This window comes from Zootoca vivipara, chromosome 7 (genome assembly GCF_963506605.1).
Source record: "Zootoca vivipara chromosome 7, rZooViv1.1, whole genome shotgun sequence".
In the NCBI taxonomy this organism is placed as follows: domain Eukaryota; kingdom Metazoa; phylum Chordata; class Lepidosauria; order Squamata; family Lacertidae; genus Zootoca; species Zootoca vivipara.
This window is the reverse complement of record NC_083282.1, coordinates 83,784,572-83,794,600: the sequence shown is the minus strand read 5'-3', so window position 1 is coordinate 83,794,600 and position 10,029 is coordinate 83,784,572.

Genomic DNA, 10,029 nt, shown 5'->3' with positions numbered 1-10,029 from the left:
GGCGCCGAGGCCGCAGAGGCACGAAAAGGGAAGAGAGGCCACGCACACGGATGACTACTTCCGGGCTTCTTCTCACGGTTTTAATTTATTCGCTCCGCCCGCCCCACCCACCCACCAGGCGGCTTACAGCTTACAGGTTTATAGGCTTCCTTTCCATTGTCGATTACTATTCTTATACTCATACTCATTTACACCTCGGGACTAAAAAAAAAAAGGCTTACGGGCTGGTTGGTTTCCTCGCTTGCTGCTTATCAGCTCCTTTGTTTCGTAAGATTTTGCACACCGTTTGATGGTGTGTGCCCCCCACCCCGAAAAAACAAAACAACAGTCGCCTCTGTGGGTTTAACCAAGAGGAAAATGCGGGGGGGGGGACACACACACCACAGTTCTACTTAAAAACATATAAAAGTTAAAATGCTAACACCGGATTAAAATAGGAGGGGGGAATCATTTAAAAACAAGCACAGAAAAAAATAAAACTATATCTCTCTATATCTACAAAAATAAAATAAATCCCCTAGGAGTTGGCTCCTATGCGCAGCCACGTTAAAGTTGCTTGCATCTCGCCCCTGCCTTCTGTAAACTGGGAGGCACTTGAAAATGGTTTCTTAATCTGAACCAGGAATAACCCCATCCAAGACTAAGGTGGCTCCCTCTTCAATTTGTGCCTCTGTGCCACGGCAAGGAGGTTTGTGGGTAATGGTGGGCGGTGAGGGGAAAGCCTGTAAGGACCGCGTGGGGCTCCAGCCCTATCTACGGGCTTCCAGCGAGACTTCCGGGAGTAGAGCGAAGCTCCTGCCTCTCCGGAGTTGCCTATGATGCCATAGAGATAAGAAGCGGGTATTGGAATAAGAGACGTCAGGGATGGACGCAGCCTGGCTTTGCCTGCTGTGCAGGCGCGTGATTTGCAATGCAACGCCTCCAATTTAAAACCGGGATTTGCAATGCAATGCTCCCAATTAAAAAAAAAAAAAACTGCTTCCACCCTATCTGTAAGGAGCTGGGCTTGGATGCTTGAGGGCAGCAGGGAGGGAAATAGCGGGCGCTTTTCGAACAGCAGAGGAGCCCTGCAAGATCCGACAAGGACTTATGGAGCTCCTTGTCCTGTTCTCCTAGCATCCAAGCCTACAAAGCTGGACACGAGCTCAGCAGCACACAACGGAGGAAGGGCAGTATTGTCTGCACTGAATGGCAGCAGCTCTCCATGATTTTAGGCTGGAGTCTTCCTTACCTGGAGATGGATGCCAGGGGCTAGAGCCGCTGGACCAAGGGACCCCTCGCTGCAGCGTATGCACTCATCCATGGAGCCATAGCTCCCGCTTGGGGGTGGGGGGAGGACCGTAGCACAGTGGCAGAAAATCAGCTTTGGATGCAGCAGGTCTTGGGTAAGTTCAGTCCCTAGCATCTCCAGGTGGTGCTGGGGGAGAACCAGGCCTGAGACCCTGGAGAGCCACTGCCAGTCAGTGTAGACAATGCTGAGCTAGATGGACTTGATGTTTGGCAGCTTCCTACATTCCCCTCTTGCGCTGCCTAGAAACTGGTATTTAGAGGCATACCACCCGAGATAGCAGAGAGAGTACACAACCTTCATGGCTAAGAGTCAGAGAAAGCTTTCCTCAGTCTAGGACTTGGTCTACCGCTCTTTGAAATTTAATTTACAACAAATAAAAACATTTCACATCAAAACTGAAATAGCAGAGTACGTAATAACATAGTGAAAGCACACCCATAACATTTACCTTATACAGTACACTTCTATTATTCTGTAGTTATGCTTGCGTTAAATTTACAAAATATATTAAATGGTTACATTCTGACACTATACATCACTTACTTATCACCTAGGTAGTCCGACCCCCTGCAATGCAGGAATCTCGGCTAAAGCATTCGACAGATGGCCAATTTCCCAAACTAATTATGGCTCCTCAAAAACCACCAGCTCCATGACAGCCTGACCCCAAGGTCTCCTCCTTCCTCCTCTGAGCACAAACTTATTTTGGGACATATGAGTGCACAATTCAAACAACAAACTTTTGGTACTTCAGCTGTACAAGTAAAGCATGAATTGGTGCAACATATTTCCTGTATGATTGATAATGAGATAACACCTGAACGGGACCTAAGACTTTCCACACAATTCTTATTCCCCCCTTAAAAATTTAAGTTACAATTTAAGTTAAACGCTATGGCTTCACAATGTCTCTGAGACAGGGTCTAACAGCCTAAATAATGCTAACAGGTTAGTTTGTAATATCCAGAGTGTTAATATTTCATTGTCAAACAATAGGAATGAATGGAACATGCCATAATCAAGGTGCCCAAACAGCAAGGAATATTGAAATAGCTTGTCACTTGCTCTTTGATGAAAGCTCCAAGCTTGCCTTACACTAAATGGCAAAAGTTGAGCAAGCCATTTCACTTATCTGAAATTAGAGTGCAACATATCATGCATTCTGCTAACGCTGAAGTTTCCAAGTTTTGTCCCTCCATTAAACACTTTCCATATTAGCCTGTCCACAAGGGGTTATTGAATCTGCAATAACTTTTGAAGAAAGCTCAAGATGCCTTGGAAAAGTTTGAAAATGAGCCCATGTAGTAGGTGCAGTCTATACGTCGCCTGCAACGATTAGGGATTAAAGGTATGGATCTCATTTGAGTTAATAAAAGTGTCACGGTGACAAAATCCCAGCTGTATTATATAGATAAACAACAGGTTCAAATTCACAACGTTATGCAACCTCCTTATTGTTCCAATGATGTTTTTATTAAGCCGATCCTATCCATCCAAGACAGAAGGCGAAGCTGGGAGGAAAAACCAAAAACCAAAAATAAAATCCAAATGGTACTTTTCAGGAGCAGGAAATGTAAATGTTGACCCAGTGATCACAACTAACACGCCATCGGTGTTCAGTGTAACCCGAAACTGCATCCGCAGAACCTCAAGTAACAATTGTCCCGATAGGAGAGAATTGTGGGAAATGGAAATCATCAATCAAGGACTTCCACATAATCTCCTTATATATGGATTTTGAAAATAACATGGCACTTAAACCAGCAACAGAACTGAGTTTACATACTAAAGCCTTGCCAATATGCTTATTTCGTACATCTCAGTAATTCACACCCACATGGGTGACGTACGGATCTATACAGATATTTTAAATCTAGAAAAGGCCATAAATTGAAAAAAATGCATTAGGATAAATTTAAAAGCAGATTTTGAACACTTAAAAAATATTACAGTCTAAGGAAGGTGTGCAAAAATAACTGCATTTATAGAATACTAGCTTCTGCAGCTCAGTGGTAGAGGACATGCTTTATCTGCAAAAGGCTCCCCTCTTCAATCCCTGATATCTCCAAACAGTGCTGGGGAGATCCTGTCTGAAACCCTGGAGACCAACTTTTAGTCAGAGTAGACAATACAGTACTGAGAAAGATGGACCAATGGTCTCACTCAGAATAAGGCAGATTCCTATGAGGACTAAGCTACATTTGATCGTCCTGAAATTTTGACACAACGATCCAGGCCACTCCCCGAGCGTTGTTGGAAAAGAAAATCCCTCAAATTTCACACCTGGGCAGGTATAGACCTGGTTTTCTACCAAGTTAAACAGCGCCCTCAAGTGGCGTTATTCCCTCAGCTGCTCCTCCTACACCCCTCCCTTCCTGTGAAATCTACACCACACCCACAAACCGAATGACATCATCAACCAAGCAACTGAAACCACCAAGGCGGCCATTATCAGACCCCTAGGCCCCTGCCAGGCTGCTAGGCCCCCACTAGGCCCGGGGGGGGGAGAGGGTGAGCACCTGGATCGCAGGTCGCAGCACGACCTTTGTTTTATGTAGCCCACTGCCAGGCTGCCAGGCCCCCACTAGACCCGGGAGCGGGGGGGAGAGGACAAGCGCATTGATTACAGGCCGCAGCACAGCCTTTGTTTTATGTAGGCCCCTGCCAGGCCCCCACTAGGAATAACCCACAGCAACGCACTTGGGGGCACGGCAAGGGGTTTTTACTTTAAAATTTAGAACCACTACCCCCCAAATCCCCCCCTGAATAACCACAAGACAAAAATAAATACCATCCTTCAAAAGATATGCCGGTCACCGGGGGGGGGGGACAAACAGAATAGATCATGGATCGGGACACGTGGGGGCAGTCACAGGGATTAGCCAGAACAACGTGCCACACCCACAAACCCTGCCATGAGATCCTGTAAAACGGGGGACTCTGAGGCTCAGGGGGATCTGAAGGGGGCCTATTACCCTCCATTTGACAGACTAACACACAGCAACCCACAAACCCCGCCTCCACCACGAGATCCACCACTCGCATACATACATCCGGCAGAGGTGTTGAAGACCAAACCAACTGAAAACAGGTAGGTAGCCGTGTTGGTCTGACGTAGTCGAAACAAAATAAAAAAATTCCTTCCAGCAGCACCTTAAAGACCAACTTGGTCTTTAAGGTGCTGCTGGAAGGAATATTTTTATTTTGTTTCAACTGAAAACAGGCCTTTTCCAGCAACAAGGCCCAACATTGCCAAGTGGAGGTAGGGGCCTGCCTGGGGGGGATGGGGGGCTGAATAGAGAGCAGGGATACGTAATGGGTCAGAACAGGGTGGGGGGGGGAGAAACCTGCCCTCTCCACAGTATCTTGCCTCGACTCTGGGGGACTCTGAGGCTCAAAGGGATCTGAAGGGGGGGCTATTACCCTCCATTTCACAGACTAACGCACAGCAACGCGTGCAGGGCCAGCTAGTTCATTATAAACATGCAACAGCAGATGGCTCCAGAGAACAAAAACAAAGAAACCTCAAAACAAACAAAAAACAAACAAAAAACAACTAAGCGTTTTTGACATGACTTTTTTCTTTTCTTTTAATAATTTAATTTCTGACTTACTTATAGTGGTTTTTTTCCTGTGTGTAGATCCACAATGAATGTCAAGATGCAAGCATTCCAGGACCTAAACTGCTTAGGTTTCTGTGGGGAGCTTGCACTAGGCCAGTGGAGCCCTTGACTAGCTTGGTTTCCCTTGAGCGTCTGACCCCTATGCCCTACTGCAAAAAGCTTTTGCACACCATTTGCCACGCAGCAGGTGTGTGTAGATAGTTTGTTTCAAGCTTCCTTGGGCTCATGCAACTAGCTTCATAGTACTTTGGATCTTCACCAGGATCTGTTAAATTGTAATGCACGTTTCTGAAATGATGAAATGCAATAAAGAAGTAAAAACATTAGAGATGTTCAGAGAAAGGCTAGCAAATATAGAAGCTATGGTAATTACGGCTACCCTGCTCACATATAAATAATATACTGGAAGGATAAAAGTACAGAGAACTACAATTATCTGAAGCATAGCAGGCCAACCTTGGCAAATAGAAGAAAGAATTGGACTGCTCCATTTCTCACCAACAAGTGCCCCCCCCTCTTCTCCTTCACATCCATTCACATGAATTATTGCAGGTAAACCATGAACTGGCAAAGATTAATAAGAAACTGGGTTAGCTATACCTTCTCAATAGCCCGTTTTGGGACAATGGATAGGATGGACCATTATTCTGCCCCTTCAGGGTTCAGTTAGTGATAGCAAACCTGTGCACATCCAAAAAAACAAAGTGCTGCACCAACAAGTACAAAATAACCCCTCTGCAGCGCCACAAATCCAACTCAGTGGTGTAACGTTGGAAAATGTTGATCTCTTCTCCTGCCTAGGCCAGGGGTTCCCAACAAAATTTTCTCAAGGACCCCTCATCGAGCCGCTATTGTGACAAGGACCCTCATTAAACCGTAAAACCGATTTCCAAGTAATCAGAGTTATATTTTCTAATTTTTCCAGTAAGCTTAACACTGATATTGGAAGGGTTAGGTTCAAGGGACGCCAACGATTTAGGTTCAATGGACACTGACAAGATCGGTTCGAGAGTCACTGACTTACTTACTTGCTTGAACATCAAATGCATTATCTTCCTCTTCATCTGTAGGCCTTTGTCGTTTTAACGAACCACTTTTTAACCAACGGTCCATTTTTAACTACGCGAACTGTAGCTTCCGCAAAAAACAATGCTTTGTTTACAAACACTACTGTTTTGCAAAGAGGCAGCGCGCACCAGGGAGGAGGGAGGGGAATGGAAAAGACAGGGTACCTGCGCAGTAGCGCACAAATGAAGCCGACGCACACAAAGCATCTTGGGGAGGTGAGCGTTAGTAGAATGCGCGCGCTGCCTCTTTGCAAAACAGTAGTGTTTGTAAAGCACCACCTAACGGCATACAGCAGAACTACTGCCTCTATCTAATTCTAGTTTTGTGCTAGACTCTGCTCATGCAGGAAGCGGCCAAAACAAAAAACCTGTTATCATACGAAATATATTTAATATATTTTTTATTCTAATAGCATCTTGCGGACCCCTCTGGCATAGCTCGCGGACCCCTGGGGGTCCCCGGACCACCTGTTGGGAACCACTGGCCTAGGCAGTTACCTTTCCAGAAGGGCCAACATTGATGCCGAAATCCAGCATCGCCTGAGCTCTGCGAGTGCGGCTTTCTCCCGATTGAAGTGCAGCGTGTTTGAGGACCGGGACATTCACAGGGAAGCCAAAGTGCTTTTTTACAAAGCTATTGTACTACCAACCTTACTATATGCTTGTGAAACATGAACCACTTATAAACGCCATGTCCAACTCCTCGAAAGATTCCATCAATGATGTCTCCAAAAAGTTTTACACATCACTTGGGAAGACAGGCGAACTAATATCAGTGTACTGGAAGAAGCAAAAATCACCAATGATTCTTCAACATCAACTTCATTGGACTGGTCATGTTGTGCGGATGCCTGATTTCTTCCAAAGCAACTACTCTATTCTGAACTTAAAAATGGAAAGCGTAATGCTGGTGGTCAACAAAATAGGTTTAAAGACTGTCTCAAGGCAAATATTTAAAAATGTAATATAAATACTGACAACTGGGGAACACTGACTTGCGAGCGCTCCAGTTGGAGAACAGCCTTTACCAAAGGTGTCATGGGCTTTGAAGAAACTTGATCTCAGGACGCAAGGGAGAAACGTGCTAAGAGGAAGGCACACTTGGCAAATCCACACAGTGATCAACTCCCGCCTGGAAACCAATGTCCCCACTGTGGAAGGACGTGTGGAGTCACTTACGGACCCATTGTTAAAATCGTGTTTATGGAAGACAATCTTACTCGGCTACAAGTGATCGCCAAAGAAGAAGAAGAGTATTAGGTAAAAGGAATAACAGCAGGCACAGCAATATTCTACTTTCTATTGGCTCTGCCAGACAGCGAGAAAACACCTCCCTTCCTCCTTTGTAATCCTGCGGCAGTCTAGTGATGGCAAACCCCAAAAGAAGGGGAAACTCACTTCGTCCTTAAAGAGCTCCACAGAGAACTTCATAAAAAGCTTCTTCACTCAAAGCCATAGAACAGCCCGTTGGACTGTAATATTTCTACATGCCCCTTGATTATCAATAAATCCATGTATGAGGGCTTTGTGGAGTTTTTAAAAAAAATACTATCCAGAAAGAGAGAGACGGGACAACCATATCTATAGGTTCCCCCCCCCCCCCAGGATTCTGGGAAATTTGAACAGACCATCAGCACTTCAAATTTTACAGGCACCGTTTGGAAGCTCTGATCCAAGCATCCCCAAACTGCGGCCCTCCAGATGTTTTGGCCTACAACTCCCATGATCCCTAGCTAACAGGACCAGTGGTCAGGGATGATGGGAACTGTAGTCCAAAACATCTGGAGGGTCGAAGTTTGGGGCTGCCTGCTCTGATCCCTTCATCCTTCTGCAGACAGACCTTTGCTATTACAATGTAGAGATGGGAACTTGAACAAAATCCAGCCATGGGGCTGAGTGCAATAGCCCCTCTGAATTGCTTGTGACCCATCAAACTATAGACAATGCATCAGCCACATCCGGGACTTGGTTTTGCTTCCTGCCACTGTGACTACTACTTTCCCCATGTCAATCTATCACAAGGTGTGTGCATGTACTTTTCTGGAGCATCTCATGTTTTGCAAGCCTCTCCCATCTGCTTTCTTTCATGCATTCAGCAACCTAGGTAGAACTTAACCAAAGCATTTGTTTGCCCAGAATTTATTTATAAATAAATAATTTTTTTTAAATACCCCGCCCTCCCTGGCCAAAACCAGGCTCAGAGCGGCTAACATCAAATGTACAACACATAACATAGAATCAGGCAATCTATTAAAATGCACCCTAAAATCAGATCAGGATCAGAATAAAATCCAATCAGATGGCAACCCGCAGATTAGGGTTTGGGAACCCTAAATGCTCACCAGGCCCAGCTGTTTGTGCTGAACTTATATGAGCCTGTGAGAAAAATTGGGAGGCCACTTTCATGCAAGTTCTTATGAAAGGGGAGGGGTTGCCAGACTGAACCCCGACCAAAGGCCTGGCCCTGCGGAAAGATGTCAAATCCTGCAGGGCCCTGGTCTCTTGTGACAGAGCGTTCCACCAGGCCAGGGCCACGGCCGGTCTAATCTCCTTGAGGCTCAGGACCTCCAAGATGTTATTTGTGGACCGCAAGGTCCTCCGTGGGGCATACCAGGAGAGGCGGTCCAGTAGGGAGGTTTGGCTGTTTAAGTTGTCTGAAAACTAGGCCTCCTGGACCCTGAACTGGCTGATTTGTGTAGAACTGAGATTCAGCTGGAAAGGGTTGTATTGATGGCATATGGGAAGTGCATGCAGGCAGTCTGTGTGCTCTCCACCCTCCAAACCATATTTTATTTGGGTTTTAAACCCTGATCAAGCATTGTGCTAGGTCTCCAAAACGGTTTTGGGCCCAGATCCAAGTTGGTCCTAGATCGTTCCAGGTCAGATTGGAGCTGCTCCAAAGTGCTGGACCAAGAGCTCTGTGCACAGCCCTATCTCGCTACCAAATCTGATGTATTCAAGGAGAAATCTACTGCTAAGTACTCACCAACTGTCAACCACTTTCAGGGTAACCAACCTGGATTAATTTAGGACAAAATAATCTTAAACAAGCATAAAGTATGGGAAAATACCAGTACTTTATTTCTTAAATAAAAAAAAGGTCCTATTAAAACATTTCAATACATTTGTTGATGTATTTATGGTTCTGGATTATTTTATTGTGCTTCTGATTTGATGTGTTGAGTTGGCCTTCTGTGTGTGTGTGTGTGTGTGTGTGTGTGTGTATAAACACACACACACACACACACACACACACACACACACACACACACACACATATATACATAGCTGCCAAGTTATTCCTTTTTTAAAGGGATTTTCCCTTATGCTGAATAGGCTTCCTCGCGAGAAAAGGGAAAACTTGGCAGCTCTGTGTGTGTGTGTGTATATGCATATGTGTGTGTGTGTGTGTGTGTGTGTGTGTGTGTGTGTATATATATATATATATATATATATATATATATATATATATATATATATATTCCTGGATGTTTCAATAAATGTTTGCATATAACACACATGCCCTTTTTCTTTTAAGAAAAATCAACATGGCAGTAAGCACCAGAAATACACCAGCTTTCAAGATTTTTATACCCTGTATCTGATGTAATACCCAAGTGAACCAAGGAAGGTGTACATTAAAAACATGTTTATACATGTGCTTGTTAATGGGCAAACAGTTCTGTCTGCATCTCAAGCCAATTGCTCCCACTTCTGATCTTCCGGTGGCCACTCGTGGTCTTTGTGACACTGAGCTTAGAGGACAGTAAAACACTCTACAGCGGTACCTCGGTTTAAGAACAGCCCTGTTTACGAACTATTCGGTTTACGAACTCTGCAAAACCGGAAGTAGTGTCCCCGTTTGCGAACTTTACCTCGGTCTAAGAACGGAAGCCAAACGGTGGAAGGGCACTGGCAGTGGCAGGCCTCATTAGGGAAAGCGCGCCTCAGTTTAAGAACAGACTTCCAGAATGGATTAAGTTCGTAAACCAAGGTACCACTGTAAGATTGCCCTGAAGTGTTCAGAAGCATCAACTGCTGCAAAGTG